This window comes from Acinonyx jubatus, chromosome B4 (genome assembly GCF_027475565.1).
Source record: "Acinonyx jubatus isolate Ajub_Pintada_27869175 chromosome B4, VMU_Ajub_asm_v1.0, whole genome shotgun sequence".
Lineage (NCBI taxonomy): Eukaryota > Metazoa > Chordata > Mammalia > Carnivora > Felidae > Acinonyx > Acinonyx jubatus.
The window spans coordinates 56,646,081-56,664,983 of NC_069387.1; the positions used below are offsets into that span (position 1 = coordinate 56,646,081).

General features: G+C 36.2%; 1 protein-coding gene across 25 annotated transcripts in view; it reads right to left on the bottom strand.

Annotated features, from left to right (window-relative positions):
- SOX5 (SRY-box transcription factor 5) overlaps positions 1-18,903 on the bottom strand; it is a 1,008,244-nt gene that overhangs the window by 912,738 nt on the left and 76,603 nt on the right. For 2 of the 25 annotated variants that reach the window (XM_053225990.1, XM_053225997.1), the window contains exon 1: positions 9,761-17,762. The exons of the other annotated variants lie outside the window; for them this stretch is intronic. The gene's annotated coding sequence lies outside the window, so the exon portion shown is untranslated. Of the gene's footprint in view, positions 1-9,760; positions 17,763-18,903 lie in introns of those variants that run through there. 25 annotated transcript variants of the gene reach the window in all.

Sequence of the window (18,903 nt, forward strand, 5' to 3'; positions counted from 1 at the left end):
GTGGGTCAGGCATCCAACTTCAGCTCAGGTTATGATCTCACGGCTCTTGAGTTCGAGCCTCACATTGGTCTCTGTGCTGACAGTTCAGAGCCTGGAGCCTGCTTTGGATTCTGTGTCACCCTCTCTCTCTGCCCCTCACCCACTCATGGTCTGTATCTCTCTCTTTCACAAATGAATTAATGTTAAAAAAAAATTTTAAGCCATATTTACATTTTTCCAAAGAAGACATACAGATGGCCAACAGGTATATGAAAAGGTGCTCAACATCATTAATCATCAGAGAAATGCAAATCAAAACCACAATGAGTTACCACCTCACACCTGCTTAAATGGCTATTATCAAAAAGACAAGAAATAACAAGTGTTGACAAGACTGTGGTTTTAAGGAAACCCTTGTTCACTGTTTGTGGGAATGGACACTGGTACAGCTATTATGGAAACAGCATGGAGGTTTCTTTAAAAAATTAAAAAATAGAACTACCACATGATCTAGCAAGTACGCTTCAGAGTATTTATCCAAAGAAAATGAAAACACTAACTCAAAAAGATATGTGCTTTCCATTATTTACAGCATTATTTACAATATGTGCAGCATTATTTACAATAGCCACGATATGGAAGCAACCTAAGTGTTCACTGATAGATGAATGAAGAAACTGTGGTATATATATTTAATGAAGTATTATTCAGCCATAAACAAGAATGAAATCTTGCCATTTGCATCAATACGGATGAAACTTGAGGGTATTATCCTAAGTGAAATAAGTCAGAGAAAAATATCATATGATCTCACTTATATGCAGAATCTGAAAACAAAAAACAAACAAAAAAAAACCCACACATTCACATAAACACCAACAACAAAAATTTGAGCTCATACATACAGAGAACAGATTAGTGATTTCCAGAGGCCAGGAGTGGGTGGGAATTGAGGAATGGGGGGAGAAAGTTAGAAAGTGTAAACTTCCAGCTATAAAATAAATAAGTCATGGGGATGTAATATACAACATGATGACTATAGTTAATAATATGGTACTGTATATTTGAAACTTGTTAGAACTGTGTATCTTAAACGTTTTCATCACAAGAAAATCTGGTAACAATGTATGGTGATGCATGTTAACTAGACTCACTGTGGTGATCATTTCACAATATACAGAAATATTGAATCATTATGTTGTATACCTGAAACTAATATAATGTTATATGTCAGTTACATTTAAGTTAAACAATAATCATAAAGCCATGTTTGTTTTCCCTTTGAAAGTTCTGGCCCGCCTTGATCCAAAAAAAAATATTTGGGGCAATCGGAAGTGTTTTATCAATCATAGATTCTAAGTTTCAGTATTTCAGTGGTACTCTCTATGTACAGCTGAATTTGAAAACAAAGACAGGAAGCCCTACCATAGATTATCACAAATCACACACTCAAGGAAACAGAATGACAAGATTTAAAAGTTACTGTGTCATATTTACTTTGGAAATTGCCATTATAACTGAAATACAGTTTGACAACACAGTTTAAAACTCCTGAACGCTTAGAGATTTTATCTAACTAATAAACTTGTGGCTTCATAAACCCATAAAGCTCCTGTGATACTATCTTATTCGAAAAGGGTGTGAGCGTGCCAGGTGTAAGGAAGCAGATGCAATCTACGGATTGGTGAACCGCAAAGTGTCTGTCTATTTTCAGAGATTATAGGGATGGCGCTGGTGCCATTGGTTAAGATAGTAAATTGATTTCTTCAATAAACTAGTGCCCTCATTCACTCACCACAATTTTCTAAAATTGCCCTTTTGATCTGAAGCTTCCAATCCTGATCAGGCATCATTTTTTATTTTGGAACGCTGAAATCTATACTCTTCAGCTCTTTTTTCCTTACATGACCAGAAACACAAACCTTTCCCTCCTCATTCACTCCACTGAAGTTGGATACTTTTCTTTAAATTTCCTTCCATGTTTATTGTTTTTTTTTAAGAAATAAAATTTTAAACCCCAATCTTAAATTTCATAAATTTAAAAGCGTGTTGACAAATAGTGTTACGTACTGGCAGTCACATACAAATTAATGGCTGCTTCAATAAGATGTTTAGATTTTCAGCTTCCCTCTGATGGAGTGTGAAATCTATACTCTGGGAAATAATGGAAAATGGATATCTGCAAAAATATACATATGCATGTGTGTTTATGCAGGCTTACATGACGTGTGTATGTAAGTACATATATACCAGTATTTCACATTTTGGAACGTAAAGCTTGTGTTCGCTTTGTCTTTTACTACCACTGCTACTTCTAATAAGTGTTAGTTTCCTGAGAACTTATTATACATAGGCACTCGCACTCCTCTAATTACACATATTAATAAAAATCCCATGAGATAGGAACTGTCATTAGTCCCACTTCATACATGAAAACCAGAGGCGCAGAGTTTCATCCCTTGCCCTAGTCTCATAGTCAGTAAAAAGGGCTAGTAATACAGGTGCTTTCAAAAGGAATCATGTTGATGTGCACACTGAAATGAGAAGTACATGAAAAGTAATCCTTTTCTGACTTTCTGGTTGGTTACGTGTTTAGGCTGTGGGATACCACCTATGAATCCAGGGCAGCTACAGAGATGGTGGTAATGACAGCGGTTGGAATTGGGCAACACTGGAGGCTGAGGACACTGCAGTCATTGAGACAGTGGCAACTGGCTGATGAGGAAGCACATTTTACAGATATTTAAGAGCTGGACTTATCAGGATTTGGTGACCAGCTAGACGGGGCTATGGCAGTATAGAGAAGCACTGCATGGGCTCTGAACCAAGTTGCCTGCAATGAAAGCCTTGTGCTGTGTGAACCCAGGCAAGTTAGCTAACCTCTCTGGCATCTCCTCTTCATCGGTAAGATGGGAATGTAGCCATGGCATAGCTTCTACATCAGGCACTGTAAGATTAAATTAGTTAATATATGCTATGTATTTAGAACAGTGCTTAAAACACAGGAAGTACTATGTTGGTGTTAGTTTTTAGAGATATGACTATCTACGAAGATTTGTTGATTTCCCACGCGTGGCCCCAATATTAGAAATGCATTAAGACTAATCCTAGCCTTCAGAGAACCCAGAAACCTCCTGTATGCACTCAGATCAGAAGGGTTTAGTTAAGTATAGCCCCACAAAATAGCTCTTGAGGTGTCTTCTCCTATTCCCACTGTTGTTTTTTTATTACTTCATATATGCCTAGTCTCTCAGTACTTAACATCTTTGTTATGTTTATGTTGTCTACCATCTATTGCTTTAACTGTTTTGTTTTTAAATATTCATATTTCTTTTCCTGTGTTTCCATTTTCTTGGTCTTCAGGGATTCTAATGATGTTTTCAAACAAGAAGATGAATTATTTCTCTACTGAACTTTACAATGCCTGGCCTGCTTTTGCCCTAAATTTTGTAATCTGCCCTTTCTTTCCTTTATTTCTGCTTTGGTTCCTGATTTATATTTTAGTGTTCTCCACTTGGCTTCTCTCTTTTTTATGGACATTTCTGGGTTGGATTTCTCCCCCTTGTGTACTCATGTTCTAGGTTCACAATTTTGTGATGCCTTTTATTTAACTCATGCCTTTAAACCTTCAATTCTGTAGAAAAGCACAAAAAGAACCACTTTCTGTAATGCCCCAGGTTAGCACATTATGAAAATGTTAAACAAAACAAAACAAAAATCCCCAGACACAGAGAGCTTATGAACAGATATCTATTCTCTGTGGAATGAAGAAATCTGGTTTCACTTTGTAAAGCTCACTTTGTGGGTGCTCAATACACTACACTAAGCTTTAAATTACTACACAGGGCATCCACAAGGGAGGATAAATGCCGTATTCCAAAAATCTCTTCCTCCATCAAGCTAACTGATTACAATTGGAGTTTCCTCAAATGAGCTTGTTTGATAATTTGTCTCATTACTACTGAAAAGGAAATGGAAATCAAGGACTTGAGGGCAGGAAGCAGGAAGCAAATATGATCAAAGGTTATATTGTATGAGATGCTGATTTTGTGCAAATGATAAGAAATGAAAGATCGGTGCAGTATCAGATAATATATATATATAATAAACTTGTAAGCTATTAACTAGGCTAGCATACACTAATATTACAAGCCATACAAAGTCACTGTATGTGAATAAGCTCAAAGTATCAAGTACAGATGTCTTTAAATGCAAACTGAAATACAGACGACGTAGAAAACCAACACTGAGTGCCATTTATTACTTTCCTACTAATTCTAGGTTTAGAATGTACTTTGAATTTGATTGCCCAATTACCCACATCTATATTATATCATCTCTAAGCATCATTACAACATCAGCCTCAATCTTGTGGGAAGAACTGTAAACAAAGGCCAGTTGGCTAAAGATAGATCATTACTGACACATCCACAATAAGGGAGGTAACTAGGAGTAATGAGTATAATCAAGAGAAGTAAATTTAGGCTAAATACCAAGAAAGAATGTTCAACACTAAGGACAGATTAAGGCAGGAACCTTCCAAGATAAGTGATGAAGATCACTAAAACACTTAAATCCATTAAGAACAGCTTTTCATTCATAAGGGTATCTGATAAATGATTCCAAACAGCGAGAGTGCTAGAAATGAGGGAATTCTCTCTTGTTAGCCTGGGAAATTAAACATAAAGATATAAGATGATGATGTGATTTCCTCACAAAATAGGAAAATATTGCTTTTACAAAAAAAAAAAAAAACAACCTTGTTATTGACAAGTATTAGGAAACAGTGTCATGGAAAGCATTTGGAGTCAGAATGATCTGAGTTCAAACCTCACCTCTGTCATTTACCAGGTAAGTGAACTCTTTAGCAAGAGTTTCCACAACTGAAGATGAGTACACAAAGGTTGACTTGCAGGGTTACTGTAAAGTTTAAACATGATAATATATAAATGAATCCAAGGATTAATTAATTACTGAGCACAGAATACTCCCTGGATTACTCTAAAAATTAAATAAATGGTAGTTAGTAGATTTTCAACTCTAACTTTAGTGAGACATTTTGATCCATTACCATTCATAAATAAGCATATGTTTTTCTTCAAAGTAGTCAAGTCAAAAATCAGGATTTATTGCTGTTTTACAGATGATCTGAGGCATATGTTTTAAACCCAAAGTTCTCCCAGACATCTAGCTAAGTTAGGTTAGGATAGGTGCTGCTATTTAAACATAATTCATAAAAGTTGCACACATCCAGAGAACTGGGCCTTTTGTTCCCTGACACTCTTCTTTGCTCTTTAATGTGAAAAATGATGAATTTTAAACTTCAGTTAACCAGAACATTAGATCTGAGCTATTCTGGAGAATTATATTTTATTTTGATTTAATTTTTCTGACTATACAAGTAGAAATTTATCCTTGTCTAAATCCTCAGTATAAAAAATTATGCTAGTATATATTATTATAGCTTTCTGCCTTAGAAGTAATATATCATGAACATAATCTTCCTGTAAAGGAGACTTATAGTACTCCCACCATCATTATCTGCATATTAATTATCACTGTAAAGTACCGAGGATGTTTAAGATGTATGACACTGAGTCATGTCATACTGACCCATGGTCTTGAAGTTGTTTATATTAAATACCTAGAATCTACTTGTTTCTTCTAAATGTTAAATGTGGGGCATGGTCGGGGGTTGCTCTGGGGACTAACGATTTAAGATGATTCTAGAGTTCTGGTGAGTTGACAGTTTAATAAAAACAAATGCTAGTATGTGTTACTAATGGGATAAATAAGCAGACTTTGTACTCCAACTTATAAAATCATAAATGAACCAATTAAATGAAAATGGTGTGGATTCCACACATCAATTATATTAAGTTAGCAAAAAAAAAAAAGTTTTTCAATAACTTTATGCACTTTTAATAAGCAACGGCATTAGTCAGTAAAAAATAAGAACTCTGATGCATTTAGAGCCTATAGATCTAAACCAGACAAAACAAAGCCTCATAAATGTGTTTGTTCATTAATTTTTAAAAAGCCAGACTTTGAGTTGTTATCATGTCAACTGGCACCAAACCCTACTCAATTTAGTGCAACTACAAAGTGGAACCCATAGTCTACAATGGCAGGGTTTTTGATCACACTAATTAACAGCCATTTTGTTTAAAATAAACAGATACGAGTCTAATTGCCTTTTTTACATAAGAAAGAGAAGATCTTAAAAGTAAAAACATGCAAAAGGAAAGATCAGACAAACACCACTCAGACAGATAAGCAAAGTGTGTGTGAAAGGAACCCAGAGGAAGTTGGGGTTGTTCTTTGGATTGACAGCCCAGTGGAGCAAAGGGAATTAGTCTCTCAGAAAGGTTAAAGGGAATTGAGAAGTGCACGTCCTGTTGGGAACCGTCCTGTCATGGTTTCCCCTCACAAAGTATTGTACCTCAGTTTCTAATGTGGTAAGCAGTAACTAACAGGTCTGATAATGTTAATTAGGAGAGAACCTCTGATTATGGACAAATCATCCCTTCTACCCTCTAGAACGCCCTTTAGGACAGGGTGTGGTGCAACTAAGGGTTCAAAGAGAAACTGCACTGGTTCACTAAGTTCCAGATGTTTTCCTTGAATTTTCTGTCCAAATGAACCCATTGATCAGTGGCCTGTGTTTTCTAAGGGTCGCAAATAGTCATTAATATAGATGACTTTAGGGGCGCCTGAGTGGCTCAGTTGGTTGAGCGTACGACTTCGGCTCAGGTCATGATCTCGCAGCTAGTGAGTTTGAGCCCCGCGTCGGGCTCTGTGCTGACAGCTCAGAGCCTGGAGCCTGTTTCAGATTGTGTCTCCCTCTCTCTCTGACCCTCCCCTGTTCATACTCTGTCTCTCTCTCTGTCTCAAAAATAAATAAATGTTAAAAAAAATTTTTTTTAATATTGATGACTGTACTTAGAACTTATTTTGATTTATACACCAACAGTTGAGTTTGTATACATGCTGAATTTTCATCTCCCTAGCCTGTCAGAGCAATTCCCAGAGACAATTAGAAAAGGTTTCAGTTTCCAAAGCCTTCAATAAGAACATTATCAGAGGTGCCTGAGTGGCTCAGTGGGTTGAGCGTCCAACTTCGGCTCAGGACATGATCTCAGTTTGTGAATTTGAGTCCCGCAGCAGGCTCCATGCTGACAGTGCAGAGCATGCTTGGGATTCTCTCTCTGCCTCCCTCCTCCTCTCTCTCTCTCTCTCTCTCTCTCTCTCTCAGAATAAACTTATTTTTTTTAATTTTTTAATGTTTATTTATTTTTGAGAGAGACAGAGTGCAAGTGGGGGAGGGGCAGACAGAGAGGGAGATACAATCTGAAGCAGGCTCCAGGCTCTGAGCTGTCAGCACAGAGATGGATGCAGGGCTCGAACCCATGAACCATAAGACCATGACCTGAGCTGAAGTCAGACGCTTAACCGACTGAGCCACCCAGGGGCCCCAAAATAAATTTAAAAAAAGAGCATTATCAGATACGGTTCCTTATTTTAATTAAGAAACAATATGCTAATTAGTCATCACCATATGTATACATATATAGTGTTATATATGATGTAACATAAGCCACAAAATAACATAATTGAAAAATTATACCTACCGTGTCACCTATGGTGATTTACTTTAATATATAATCAGTATAATAAACATGTCACTCATTCTGCAGTACACAAGAGAAGATCTTTCTTATACTAAAAAGTATATGAAATTATAATAAAAAGTCATCATCTACTTTTAACCTCTGCCAAGATTTCCCCCTTTGGTTACTCACAGAATATTAACTACTCAAAAGCATTTGTCTTTCTATTAATCTTTATACCCCCTGTTTCTGGAATAGTACCATACAGAGGAGGGGCTTTCCAAAGTTTTGGGGGGAACCACTTTTAAAACTAAACTAAGATGATCAGTATACAGTATTATCTGCATTCATAATACGGTTAAAGCTGAAACAAATGCTGTGCTCCTGTATGTTAACAATCAGTTCTTCAGGAGGAAAACCTGCAAATTTCACCGTGAAAAACCCACTGATGGCTGATTTCAAGCTTACCACCCCACCATGAAGTCCTTGAACACAGAGTTGGGGAGAGATACAGACAAGTGGCTCCCAGGAGCCAGCCTGCAAGAGCCAGCTTTGTCATACCGCTGGTTCATCTCAAAACCCCGTAAAAATACAACAGCAAATTCCCGGCAACAGGATTTAAGTTGACTATGGTGTTTTCAACCACCTACATCTACGAAGCTGTTCCAGTTAAATTTAAATATTTAAATCTGTTGCCTTCAGATCTCACAAAACATTCGGGGCATTTTTGTTTTTCAGGTTTTCCCTTCCACATCAAACAACCAGAAAAAGAAAAAAAAAACAAAAAAAAACAAAAAAAACCTCTGATCACTCTTAAACAAATCCAAATGATACTCATCTTTAAGAGTCCAAGTACAGGGGCTCCTGGGTGGCTCAGTCGGTTAAGCGTCCGACCTCAGCTCAGATCATGATCTTGAGGTTCGTGAGCTGGAGCCCCACATCGGGCTCTCCACTGACAGCTCAGAGCCTGGAGCCTGTTTCAGATTCTGTGTCTCCCTCTCTCTCTGCCCCTCCCCCGCTCGCACTCTGTCTCTGTCTCTCTCTCTCTCTCAAAAATAAATAAACATTAAATTTTTTTTTTTTAAAAAAAGAGTCCAAGTACAGGTGTAAGACTGAGCATCTCACAACTAATTAGAGTTGGTCAGTGCTCAGAAAGGAGTCCACAAAAATCTAGCCTCTCTAGTCCTCATCAAATATCCTAATGTATTTTCTAATATCTGAGATTCTCAAAAGACTTATAACCTGAAAAGGAACTGGGTGATTTTAATTTTAATTTATCAAGCTTATATGCATATCTGACTGCTATGTGGATACACAAAAGAGGAAAACTGAGCATTACTCAGGAAAACAATAAAATCATTGTGATAAAAATCATGTGATAAAATTCCTGATTAATCAAAAATGTGTCCAATAAAGGTTGGTACAGCGTATTAAACTTTAAAGAAACATTTACTTAAATATATTTTACTAGTATAAAGGGTGCTATAAATTATTGTCTTCTTAAGGACTGAATGACTGAGGGGAGCCTGGGTGTCTCAGTCAGTTAAGCACCCAACTCTTGATTTTGGATCAGGTCATGATCTCTCAGTTTGTGAAACTGAATCTTGCATCAGGCTCTGCACTGACAGTGTGGAGCCTGCTTGGGATCTTTCTCTCCCTCTCTCTGCCCCACTCAAGCTTCCTCACTCTTTCTCTCTCTCTCTCAAAATAAATAAAATAAAGTTTAAAAAATAAAAACACTACTAAATGATTGAAGGATATCAAGTAGAAATCAATTAAATTATCCAATTTGAAGAATCATTTTTACATGTGAAATAAAATAGTTTTATACATATTTTGTTGCATAAATAGCAATACTATTAAATATATTTAATTTTGGCTTAGATGCTTGGCTTGACAAGATTTATTAAACATAATCTGGGGCGCCTGGGTGGCTCAGTCGGTTAAGCGGACGACTTCGGCTCAGGTCATGATCTCACGGTCCGTGAGTTCAAGCCCCGCGTCAGGCTCTGTGCTGACAGCTCAGAGCCTGGAGCCTGTTTCGGATTCTGTGTCTCCCTCTCTCTCTGCCCCTCCCCTGTTCATGCTCTGTCTCTCTCTGTCTCAAAAATAAATAAACGTTAAAAAAAATTAAAAAAAAAAAAACCATAATCCTTCTTAGAATGACTTACCTAACAAAAAATAACTTGACTTATAATCTAAGAAAACTGGTTGCCTATGTCTGGTGCCTTAAAATCTTGTTTGAATAACTCCATGTCGATGGCACACCCAATGCAATATCATTTTAAGTCTTGATAGTTATCATGGGGAAAATGTGGTCTGTAAGACAAATTTAGAAGACCACTATATCATGATTTTAATAATTTTATATTGCCATATGCTTCACTCTATACCTACATCTAAAAATTTCGCAATTCATTTGAAATGAAATATAGTAAAATTCAATAACTATCAAGTTAATAACATTTATTTTATCTCACTTTTATGAATATATCAAAATTTAGTGTATTAAACATATACAAAAACAGAAGTTGGTCAGTCTCTCCCACAGAAGCATGAGCACTTTGAGGGTAAGAATCACATGCTATCCATCTAAATATCCCCTGCACCTAGCACAGTATCTTGCAATAAATAAGCACCAAAAAATGTCTGTAAACTGAGCTGAAGACTGATAGTGATGAGCGTGATATGGAAAGGAACAAAAGACACTGTGAACTAAGTATGGGGACCACTTACTATCACCTCTCCTTGTTTTCTTGGCTCTGGCCATTCTGTGTATTAACAATGTACTAGAACAATGAGTACCTAGCAAGAGAGAGACTAAATTTCATCAATACAGAAGAAAAATGCATTTTATTAGAGGAAAGTCAATAGGCTAATTCTAAAATTTAATTAGAAACAGAAGAGAAAACTTTACCATCAGCTCCCTGGAAAGAAAGCCTAGCATGCTGAGCAGTGCTACCTGGTGTATGCTCTGAGGGTCATTGCCCCTTCTCCAACTGTTCCTTGTTTGCAAGGAGAGAGGTACAGCATCAAAGAGTAAGACATAGAAAAGTTTGTAACAACTTGACAGAGTCCCCTCATGTCTGTTGAATCTAACAACGAAAAATCAGGGCTTGGATTTTGTATATCTTTGGATTTCTCCTTTCCATTTTTCAAATCCATGGTTACGGCATTTTATAACAGCATCAGTCCATGAAAGATTAGAAGTTAAAAAACAAAAAACAAAACTGGTCCTCATCACGGATAGTTTGCAAAGCCCTGGTGTAGAGTGCAGTGATGCTCTGGAGAATTCAACGAGGACCCACAAAGAGATGTTCCTAAGGTGGTCAATTTTTGGTCAACCATTAAAGCAAACCAAAATAAGGCAAAAGAGCCTTTTAACAATGAAAACTGACCAACAGAAGATGTGGCTGACAATTACCATTGCGGTAATTGTTCAAGAGGAAGTTGGACAGCTAGAAGCGAGTGGGACTCCAGCCCAGCTCTTATGGTTGGTTGTCTCTGCTTCCACCTTCCCTCTTGTCAGCAAGCACACCACACTGCATGCATACCAGCCTTGGCCTCCCCCAACAGTTCCTTGAGGGCAAAGACAGTATCCCATTGGTGTCTGTTTCATCCCTTGACACAGTGAGGTTCACAAAGTCTACTGGAAAAATAAATGTCTGCCATTGAGATGGACTAAAATTACATTGAAGATCTAGTCTGTGATTCAGTGATTGACAAGAATGAGAATTCCAACCTGAGGAAAGTTTCATGATACATTTCAGAAATAAGGTTAAACATTCCAGAATTAGTGGGTTAAGAGCCTCCCAATACCATTTCTATTTGCATACTCATACATAACTTCTAGGATGGAGATTTAAATATTTTTTATATATTGCTACATATTAGATTTAGTGAAAGAATTTTATGACTTACATACAATCACAATTTCACTATCAGAGCGTTGAAAATGACCACTGTTTGGCAGCTTTTAGAAACATTAAATGCCCTGGCTATGAAAGATGCATTTTGAAAATATAAATTCTTCATGACTGTACATGAATGACAGTCTCAGTTTGATTATAAGGAATAACTTTTAAATAGGTGAATCCTTTAACTTCTCTGGGTTTCAGGGTCTCTTTGGAGTGAGATAATACTGTCACTTGTGTTGCATAGTATTATAAATTGAAGAGCTTGGTGAACACTGTTCAGCTGTTAAGTATTTACCTCTTATCTACTTATTATTTGTATTTATACTTCTTTATATCTAGATACAAGCATTAATCATTTAGCTAAAGGCACAGTATGCTAGATTCTAAGTGATCAGTATGGTTTGTCTTTCTTGAAGCCTATTAAAACAACAACAACAACAAAAACAAAACAGCAAATCAAGTTACCTTCAATTGGAAGCTACCAGTTAATTAAATAATTTGCCTAAGAATCATAAATTTTATTACTTACCAAATTGATTGTAAGGAAGCTAAAAAAAAACAGACAACTCTACAAAAAAAAAAACCCTCAAAATAAATACAATTAAGCATAAAAAGTGAATTTGTCCAACACCTAAGAAATCCAAAATTGAGGACTATCTATCTTGTCACGTCCCAAACAATGTTTCTGGTACTATATTGAAAGACCTTTTTAAATTACTATTGAGATGCTAGAATTAATCTTGAATTTTGTTCTTTCACCTGACATATCATAAAGTCTCACCACTATTTAAACACAATTTACGGTATTTGACACTCAAACTTCAAGTTCCTAAAGGAACAGATTTCCATTTATCCATTAAGATCACTGAAGAATACATTTACATCTTTCTGTCTGTACTTCTCTCATTATTTTCTTGAAAGAAGAAGTAGAAACAAAGGGAGTCTTCTATAATGCTGTAACTCAATAATTTTATCAGAAGACTGCAATATTTACTGACCATTCACATATTTCACAGTTTATGAAAAGAACTCTATTCTTTCCCACCTACTTAAAGGAAGAGCCCCCCACCCAGGTGGCCAGGATGGAAGTCAGTATCTCAAGCTCGATGAATTCTAAACAAAGGTCAGAGCTTATTACTGTTCCTATTCCTACTCAACCTGCTCTATATCCTGTGTTCCCCATTTCTGTTAATGGCAGCTTCAGCCTCTTACTTACCTAAAACCAGCAGTTCTGAAGCACTATTTGTCCATCCTCTCACCTTCCACATCCAGCTGCCAAGTCTTGACACGTCTTCCACTGCAATGTCTCTTTCCATCTGTTCCTTCCACTGCATATTCTCACATACTAGCTCAGGACCTCATTATCTCTTGCTTGAACCAGTGTCCAAGCCCTTCTCCATTATACCTTACTTATAAATGCCTTTGTTTCCAGGATCTCCATCTCCCTTCCATCCTACTTATAAATGCAAACTGACAATATCCTGAAAGAATTCAAAGAAGTTTGATCACGTGACTCCTCTGCTTAGAAATCTTAAACATCTTTCAAAAGCCAGACAAAGAACATCCAACTTATTCAAGGACTTCTGTTATCGGGTCCCAATCTACCTTCCCAATTTTATTTCTCACTATTTTCCTTATTGATAGAGTATGAATGGATGCCTCCTTCAGTCTAACCAAGATGAACTCCACACTGTTCTCATTAGGCACCTGATTTCCTAACTCTGAATCTTCATTTACGTTGTCCCTTCTACCTGAAATGCCATCTCTCTGCACAAAGGATGTCTAAATTTCATGCATTCTTCAACACAGAAGTCAAATGCCAGCTCCTCCTAACCTTCCCCAACCACTCCTCTCCACCTCCTACTGCTGCCTGTTAGAAATATGCTCTGCTAACACCTTAATCTCTCTTATTGTGCATGTCATTTCCCACCCTGCATATTTGTTTTCTACATGTTTTACCTCCCATACTAGAAAATATGCTGACATCTAAGTGTTTACTATGATCAGACACTAGCTAAGCACTCTACATATGTGTTTCTGTATATAGGATCTCATCTACTTGTTGCAAAAACCTTGTTACAGTTGAAGAAAATGAGCTAAAGAGAGGTTAAAGAACTAACCCAAGACCACATACTTCTTAAATAGCAGGTGTAATATAGCTTCAACTCTGAAGTGCTTAAGATAACACCTGCAAATATTAGGACTCAGATAAAGATATATTAAATGAAATAGAAGTTCTACAAAATTTTACACACAGACAGAATTCTAAGAATGTGGACAATATTAACTCATTTAATTCCGAGAGCTATACAATTCCTATTTTTAGAAGAGGATAACTGAAGTAAAAAGACACAGCTACTAACTGACTAGCTAACTAGCTAACTTGCCCCAAGTCTGGCCCCAGAGTCTACATACTGAACGATGGGGCCATTCTGCTTTCTCAACACTGGGCCTTCATCTACCCTCAAGAATCTCAGTACAGTCTGGATTATCTGCTAGTATGGAACCATTTGACTAAATTCAGAAAATTTTGAAATTAATTCTTAAGATATCCTTTGGTAAATCTGTCTAATGTGATCCGAGAGAACTCTTGATTATTTATAATCATAGAAGCTGATATATATGCCCATCGAAAACCTTACAGGTTGAGAGGTCTTAAGTAGAAACGCAAAACATGAACAGAAGAACTATGTTTAACTTCAGACATTAGAAGAAAATTGGATTTCCCCTCAGTATCCATCCTACGCAGCAACTCTCAAACAGCAACAACTCCTAAGACAACAGGAGAAGTAGAAGAAATGCTGCCATTTATGCATGGATAAGCTGTACACTCACTCACACGCTGAGAAAGATTCCCATATGGGAAAAGAAAGAACATAAACAAAAGAAATATGCCAGCACAGGAACAAAAATTGCCCTTAAATGACAGTTTCTCCTGACACAGAATGAAAGATAAGTATAATTCCCTAGAGGAGAGAATGGGGAAATCAGAACAGCTTTCATTTGGCAATGATAACATATTAAGAACAATTTTACTCATAGATTTTTCAGTCTTTGAAATGCTGACACTCAGCATTACCAGAAATGACATTCTACCCACTACGATTACTATTATACATATCAATAAATATCAGAGTGAAGATGTAAGAAATCCTTGATCAGTGTGGATGCAATGTTAGATCTCCTAAGGAATAAAATCTTCACACTTTCTCACTGAAATTCAATTTCAGACTGTCCAACCCTTCTACAAACAGTATATTTATGAGTCAAGTATACAAAAAAAGTAGACACTCCAAAGTTCTTCAGCCTAGAAAATGTATATTTCAAAATATTTTTTCATTCATGCGACTCCATTTTATAGTACTTTTAAAATTTATATAGAATGTGTCTTTAAAAGAGCACAAGGAGCACAGGAAACCATATAAATGTGGATAATTGACATGTTGTATTTGCACACTTGAAAATTTACAGTAAGAGTACTGTGAATAAAAGGTTGCTCTAAATTATCTCACTGATATATGTCACTTATGTCAATGTTTATTTTTTAATGGAAAATCACTTTTGGATGTTTTTGTTCTTTGATGTGCATGTGTGTCAATATATAAGAATATATACATACGTAAATAAACATAGAAAGAAATATATTTCCAGGGCTACGAGTGTAGCAGCTAGAGTGAAAACACAGAAAACCGCAGTGAAAATGCAGAGTTGAAACAATGTTTAAGACAACTCAAATTCAGTTACAATGCTACTTATTTCCTCTGTTTGTTGACTAGTGAGAGACAATGTAGATAGATGCCTTCATTTTCCTTTAAAAAAGCAGAAGGCTTTCCTAATCTTCAAAAATAAAACTGTGTTGATGATAATGTTTCTTTTTCTTTTACACAAAACAAAAGAAAATAACAGCATGCAGAATTTTTCTGGAAAGTGAAAACACCAGGTGAATTAACTTAACTCTTGAGCAATTTTCTCTTTCAGTGAAAGTTCTTAGGGGCTTTTCTGAATCACTCACCACAGAAACTAAACCTTGTTTGGGGCAACCCCATTCTTTGTCACTTTATTTCAGTTATTTAAAATGCACCATAAGTTTTCCTCTCAGATGAGATGCTAATCATGGGGGGGGGGTGGGGGGGGGCGCCATCTTCTTAATCAAAACTGAAAAGTAAATGAGGATTTGTATACTTTACTATTATTCCAGTTTCAAATGGTATAGGAAGTCCTTTGTTTAAAGGATGCATTAATGATCATCTATAGAATCTTTCAACTTCTTTTAACAGTGATCTGCCCACATAGATCATTTTACTTGAATGGTACTAGGCTCAGGGGATGAACATCTACATTATTGACACATTTGTTTAGAAACTAGGTGATAATTTGCCTATATTGAGTCTAAATTGGCTATAAATTGGTATTCTAAGCAATTTCATATTGTAAGTTCCACACATAAAACTCATTTTACAATCAATTTGTGCATTTTCTTCATCAGTTCTGTCTCCAAACAACACACGAGGTTCTCAAAGTGATTTTGATAAATTAAAAAATATATATATTCTCTCTATACTAAAAGCTATAGTAATCAAAACAGTATGGTGCTGGCACAGAAACAGACACACAGATCAATGGAACAGGAAAAAAAAAGTCCAGAAATAAACCCATGATTACAGTCAATTAATCTTTGTCAAAAGAGACAAGAATATATGGGGAAAATGGGAATATAATGGGAAAAAGTCTCTTCAATAAGTAGTGTTGGAAAAACTGGACAACTACATGCAAAAGAATGGAACTGGACCACTTTCTTACATCATACATAAACTCAAAACGGATTAAAGACTTAATTATAACACTGGAAACCAAAAAAACCTAGAAGGAAACATAAAGAGTAAATTCTTGGACGTAAGTCTGAGCAATATTTTTACGGATCTGTCTCCTCAGGCAAGGGCAAAAAAGCCAAAATAAACAAATGGGACTACATCAAATAAAAAGCTTTTGCACAGTAAAGGAAACCATCAGTAAAACAAAAAGGAAACCTGCTGAATGGGAGAAGATACTTGCAAATGATACAACCAATATAGAATTAATAACCAAAACATATAAGGAACTCATACAACACAGTATTTTTACAAAAAACAATAAAAAATAGGCAGAGGATCTGAAAACACATTTCTTCAAAGAAGACACACAATGGCCAAAGGCACTCAACATCATTGATTATCAGGGAAATACAAATCAAAACTACAATGAGCTATCACCTCACACCTGTTGGAATGGCAATTCTAAAAAAGACAAGAAAGAAAAAGTGTTGGTGAGGAAGTGGAGAAAAGGGGATCCTTGTGCTCTACTGGTGGGGATACAAACTGGTGCAGCCACTACGGAAAGCAGTATGAAGGTTCCTCAAAAAATTAAAAGTAGAACATATGGGGGTGCATGGGTGGCTCCGTCGGTTAAGCATCGGACTCTTGGTTTTGGCTCAGGTCTTGATCTCAAGGTTTGTTGGATTGAGGCTTGTGTCAGGCTCCCCACAAACGGTGTAGAGACTGTTTGGGATTCTCTCTCTACCTCTCTGTCTGTCTGTCTGTCTGTCTTTCTCTCAAATTAAATAAAACTAAAAAAAAAAAATAGAACATATGATCCAGCAATACCACTTCTGGGTAATTATCCAAAGAAAACAAATACATTAATTCCAAAAGATATATGCACCCCTATGTTCACTGCAACATTATTTACAGTAGCCATGATATGGAAGCAACCCAAGTGTCCACGGATAGATGAACAGATAAAGCAAGATGTGGTATTTATATACCATGGAATATTACTCAGCCATAAACAGAATATCTTGCCATTCACAGCAACATGGAAGCTATTATGATAAGTGAAATATGTCAGACAGAGAAAGACAAATACCATATGATTTCATTTTTATGTGGAATCTAAAAAACAAAACAAACAAAAACAGAAACAGACTCATAAATACAGAGAACAAAACGATGGTTACCAGACAGGAAGGTAGTGTGGGGGGAAGAGGAGCTGGGCAAGAGAGACAAAGGGGGTTAAAAGGTGCAAGCTTCCAGTTATAAAATAAATAAGTCTCAGGAATGAAAAGTACAGCACAGGGAATATAGTTAATAATATTATAATAAGTTTGTATGGTAACAGATGGCAACCACACTTAGGACGGTGGGAATTGTGTAATGTGTAGAATTGTCAAATCACTGTGTAGTACATCTGAAAATAAAATAACATTGTATGCCAACTGTACATCAATTTAAAAAAGACATAAATAAATATATATAGTATACTACATATAGTATATACTACATCTATACATCTATACAGCTACACATCTATCTATATACACACACCTATGAGCATATGCATGTATATAGATGTATAATGTATATAATACATACACATACAATGGAATAATACATAGCCATAAAAAGAATGAAATTTTGCCATTTGCAACAACATTAATGAACCTAGAGGGTATTATGATAAGTGAAATAAGTCAGACAGAGAAAGACAAATATTGTGTAATGTCACTTATATGTGGAATCTAAAAAACAAAAAAATAGAAACAGACTCATAAATACAGAGAACAATCTGGTAGTTGTCAGAGGGAAGGGGGTGGGGTTGGCAAAACAGTGGAAGGGGATTAAAAGATGCAAACTTGCAGTTATAAATAAGAGGATACAATGTGAAGCACAGGGAGTATAGTCAATAATATGCAACCCTTGTGTGTGACAGATGATAAGTTGGATTTATCATGACAATCACTTTGTACTGTGTATATAAATGCTAAATCACTGGGTTGCACACTTGAAACAAACACAATATTCTGTGTCAAGTACACTTTATTAAAACAATTCGTTCTCTATGTAAGAAAAGCGTGTTTAATCAGATATATGTTATGTTACAAAGGCTTAGGTACTGATGATATTTGTACTGTACATTATATTTCGAGTTTGTAAATGCTGCCGACTTAAAAGTGCTGCAAGATGCTGCTAACTTAAAAGGTCTGCCAGAAACGTACGAAGTCTGTAGTATGGATAAACATCACCTTCCTGTATGGAGAGCCTTTGGTCTCAAAAGCCTTACAAAGGAATAAATTTGGTTACTTATCATGTCTCCTAGCATAGTACTCATTTAGCCACATTATACATATTTGGTTCCAGTCTCTTCTCATAAGTCAAACCTGTCAACTTCTTAATCTTTTCTGGTCCTTGGCTCTGTTTCCATTAGGCTTAGCAGGAAGGTAGCATTTTACTAAAGACTTCCTTCCCCTCTTCTTAATTTTGATTCAAACTTCTCAAGGGCAAGGACCAACCATGTTTGCTTGAATTAAAAATGAGTTACAGAAATAAGATACTTTATTGGAGATAATCTTGAATCACCTTGCA